The sequence below is a fragment of the Elephantulus edwardii genome, unplaced genomic scaffold (genome assembly GCF_000299155.1).
Source record: "Elephantulus edwardii isolate Elephantulus edwardi_28Jun2011 unplaced genomic scaffold, EleEdw1.0 scaffold00589, whole genome shotgun sequence".
Lineage (NCBI taxonomy): Eukaryota > Metazoa > Chordata > Mammalia > Macroscelidea > Macroscelididae > Elephantulus > Elephantulus edwardii.
Window position 1 is genome coordinate 148,897 of NW_006400339.1, and position 4,596 is coordinate 153,492.

Consider the following 4,596-nt stretch of genomic DNA (forward strand, 5'->3'; position numbering starts at 1 on the left):
GGGGAGAAGGGTGCAACAATGAATGAATGGAATCCCAAAATCTCTGTAGATGTTCATTGAAATGAAAAATAAACAACCTAAATTAAAAAAAAAATGTGGTAATGGTGTTTCTGTCATTGAGTCACAACTTATAGCAACCCTAATAGCTGAGAACTCTACCCTATCCTGAGCCAATAACTCACATGATCCCAATGACTCTATCAGTCTATCTCATCCAAGGTCTTCCTCTCCTGTGCTGTCCTTCCACCCTTCCAAAGATGATGTCCATGTCCAGGGATTGGCTCTCCTCGCAAAGTGCCCAAAGTAGGTGAGATGGAGCTTCAAAAAGCTTTACCTCCAAAGTAGCAGCTTTGAATTAAAAAAAGAATAAAATAAGTATACCTTACAAAATAAGTTCCATATCCATACACAAGTAATTCTATTTTTAACCCAAACAAATTCTGAATCTTAAAATCACATGTTTTATGCTACTTTAAACATTTAACCTTAATTTATTTATAATACATTTATTTTATTATATACAAGGGCTATTTCCAGGCTGGGAAAATGAGCGGAACTGGATTCGGCAAAGGTATGTTTTCTGGTTTGGGTTGAGACTAGAGTGTGGCTCTTGCTTAAAATAGGGTGCCTTACCTTTATAAAAGCCTGGGTTTTGTGGATCTCTGGAATAAAACAGCTTTCAAAGCAGGAGTGGCATCTACTTCCAAAATAGCTCGCTTCTGAAACTCTATGAACTTGGAGAAATGATGAAAGTTTGGTGTTCAAAACTTTGGTTTATAGGGTCACTATGGGTCGTCTACAACTTCATGGCACTTAACAACAACCTTACAATACAAGATCTTTATTATATCTACCAAGACCATTTTACTGCTCTTTAGGGATTGGATAGCTTTTTAAGGTAGTGATCATTTTCTTGATTATATAGAAGTTCATTAAATTAAAAATAAAATTTACTCCCAAAAAATCACAGCAAAATCCAGTATGTGTTTCAAGGAATTTAACATTAATTAAATATTCATGTTTGGTTTTTTTTTTCTGGGTTGTCTCCCTAAGTATAGTCTCTCTTCTTATATTTGTAGGTTATTCTAACACACATTTTGAAATTTCAACGTTGTCAATAAATTTACCTTAAAATAAAACTTTTTTTTTATTTTATTAAGAGGTGTGTGATTCTGTCCATCTGAGGATAAAACTCAAGAAACTAAAGTCATACTTTAAAAAAATTATTCATTATGTTACAAAGTTTTGATATGAATATGATGACCATTTTTCTTTTAACTTCCAAATACATCTTGTTGTTGCTGTTGTTACGTGCCATCGAGTTGCTTGCAACTCATAGCGACCCTATGTACAAGAGCTCTAAGCACCGTTCTATCCTGTGCCAATCTAGCCATCCCAAACGCACTTATTCCCACCATTCCAGTCACAGAATCAATCCATCTCATTGAAAGTCTTCCTTTTCTGCGCCGCCCCTCCACTCTGCCAAACATGATGTCCCTCTCGAAGGACCAGTCCCTCCTTGCAACATGCCCAAAGTATGTCAGACAAAGCTTGAGAATCCTTGACTCCGAGGAGCATTCTGGCTTCATCTTCTCCAGGACAAACCTGTTTGTTCTTCTGGCAGTCCATTTTATAGTCAATACTCTTTTCCAGCACCACAGATCAAAGGCATCAACTCTCTTTCTATCATCCCTATTCACTGTCCAACTCTCTGATGTATAGCACGTAATTGGAAAGACTATAGCCTGGATTAGACGCACCTCAGTCTCCAGCCTGACATTGTTGCTCTTCAGTACTCTTAAGAGGTCCCTCACAGCTGACTTTTCCAATGCAATTTGTCTCTTGATTTCCTGGCTGCTGTTATCAAGAGTGTTGATTGTGGAGCCAAGTAAACTAAACCTGTTAACTATCTCAATCTCTTCACCATCCATAGAATATATTTCTTACTCGCTAAACCACTTATAACTTTGAACTACTGGCTTATAGTCTTAAAAATCCAGCAAACATACTGTTTGTATGTTACAGGCAGAATAGAAATAGAAAGACAAAAGAATTAGCAGACAAGATAATATGAGTGAGAGATGTACATACACACTTTAGTAATCACATATAAAACAAGTAAAAGTTAAAATTATTAGAAATTTTATTATTTTGGTATTTCTTTAATATCCATCAATTTCAATTCAAATCATGTGTTTTCTATTCCTAGTTTAGAAGTTTTTGTTCTCCAGTTAACACTATTTCCACAAAGGAGAAGAAAAGGAGTGAGGAACAGATTCTATGTAAATATTTTAAGTAAATAAATACATGAAATCTAGATTTTTTCTGGAGTCATTGACTCTTTAATTGAAGAAAAAACAGGATTAAAATTGCAAAGTAATTTTAGTAGAGATGGTGACTTGAAGGTATTCAGAAATGCATCTTTCAGTCTTTTTTTCAACGCTGACAATAAGGTTTAATAGAAGACAGTGAAGAAAGATAAATATGGAAGCAAGAGGGAAAAAAAAAACCTTTAAATTACAACTCATTTGTACAGTTTTGTTCTATAGTGTTTTTGAGACTGTAACCCCTTGAAAAAAGATAGCCAAGGCTGTCTTATGAACTAACCTTTAGGTGGATTTAAACAACCAATCTTTCAATTTATAATAGTTTTTACCTATTTGCACTATCCAGGATATCTTATATTTATGTCTGGGAATGTACAAGATTGCTTATTTATTTTCATTTCTACCCTACCTCTGTAATATTTCCAAGAGGTATTTTATGAATAATTTTTTATTTAGTTCATCTTAAGAGAAGGCAATGATAAAAATATAGAACCTAAAGTCCTAAATGCCACATTAGATTATATCTCTGTGTAGAGATGAATATGGCCTCAATTGGGAAGACTCTTTTCTTTTTGTTTTTATTTTAGGTAGAATTTTGGAAATTAAACGTTTTGAAGATTAGTTTATGAGTATTGGACAACTAACGAAGTTTATGCAGCATATACGTATTTTTCTTACTATATTATTTCTACCCCCTTCCTTCTTTCTTCCTTTGTTTTTTCTTTTCTTTTCTTCTTGATAAAAGAAATTTAACTTCTGCATGAAAGCAAACCCTTCACATATTAGATAGCCTTCATGGGAGTGTCATTCAAGTTTCTCTTATCTCACTGGCACATGACCTGCTCTCATGACATAAACACTCTCTTGCTCCTGTTTATACTCTGTAGGACATGATCCAGAACTGAAATGGGTTAATATTGTCTCACTGTGGCAGAACTGTCTTTAAGATAAATCCCTTTGTTTTTAGTCAGCCAACTTGCTCAGTGGATTTCATGCTGTTTGCATTCAAAACTGTTTCCTTTCTCTCTGCTACACAATGACCCACAAAACTTCAACTTGTTTAAATTCTTACCGTTATTATTTGGAGGTGATTCCTAGTTTGAACAGGTAAAGAAATAAGAGTGTATTTGACATCTTCTTTTCCCTAAGTGCTCACTGAATTCATATTTTAATCATAAAACAATAGCCCAATAAAATAATAATCCTTACAGAATTAAGTTTCCTGTTATATTTAGCATAATAATAAAAAAACAATAGCTTTATCTTAAAAATGAAACAGCATGTATTTTGTTTTCCAAATTTTCTATGATGACTTTTATTTTCATATAATGGCATATTTAGAATCTTTCAAAAAGTTCCCTAAGTTCCCGAAATAAATTATGTTAAATTTCAAGTATATTCTTCTAATTTTTCCTAAAATATTAATTATAAATGAATTCAACATGTCAAAAGAACATTTAAACTGAACTCAGACATCTGTGATGAGGTTAATTGATCATAAATGGAGATACATAGTGGAAGATTAATTCAGAACTCTACAAAAACAGATAATCCTCTTTTATTTCTCGGTTTTCAGAGGAGATAATTTTATTTTGAGCAGCAAGGCGCTTAATTCAGAATTTCTGTAATCATTCCATAGTTTGTTGAACATTGTTCTAAGTAAGGTACATAATTATTTGTGGGAAAATGGATGTAGGAGAAAATGTACAGTTGTGTTTTATTGTTTTATGCCGTCAAGTTGGAACCCCATCTAGAGATGATGCTCGAGCAGTTTTTCAGAGACAGTTATTCACACAGGAGTTTGCCCATCTTTCTCTCATGGAACAGCTGAGAGAGTCAATCACATTCCTTTAGGATTTCAGCACAACTTTTTGACATTAGGCCTATAAAGCTCCCTCTTGTGCTTATTTTGCTGTTGTTGCATGCCATTGTGTTGGAACCAATCCATAGATGTCATTCCAATGGGTTTTCATAGAAATTAGTAATTTTTATTATTATTTAAAGAGTGATGCATATGAGAAAATGAATTCTATATCTTTCTTCATTTTTTTGCTGTTGGCTATTGGTAAATGAAGGGAGAAATATTTAGATCTATTACAGATACATTCTTAGTATTAAGCATACACACTTAGTTTAACTCAGAAAGATGAGAAGTGGTTAGGTCCTACAATCTTTAGAAACATTTCAGCTAATTTATCTGTGTATACCACCATTAATACCACACATAAACAAAGTCCCGTTGAAGATCATTCTAAAATGATTGGAACCG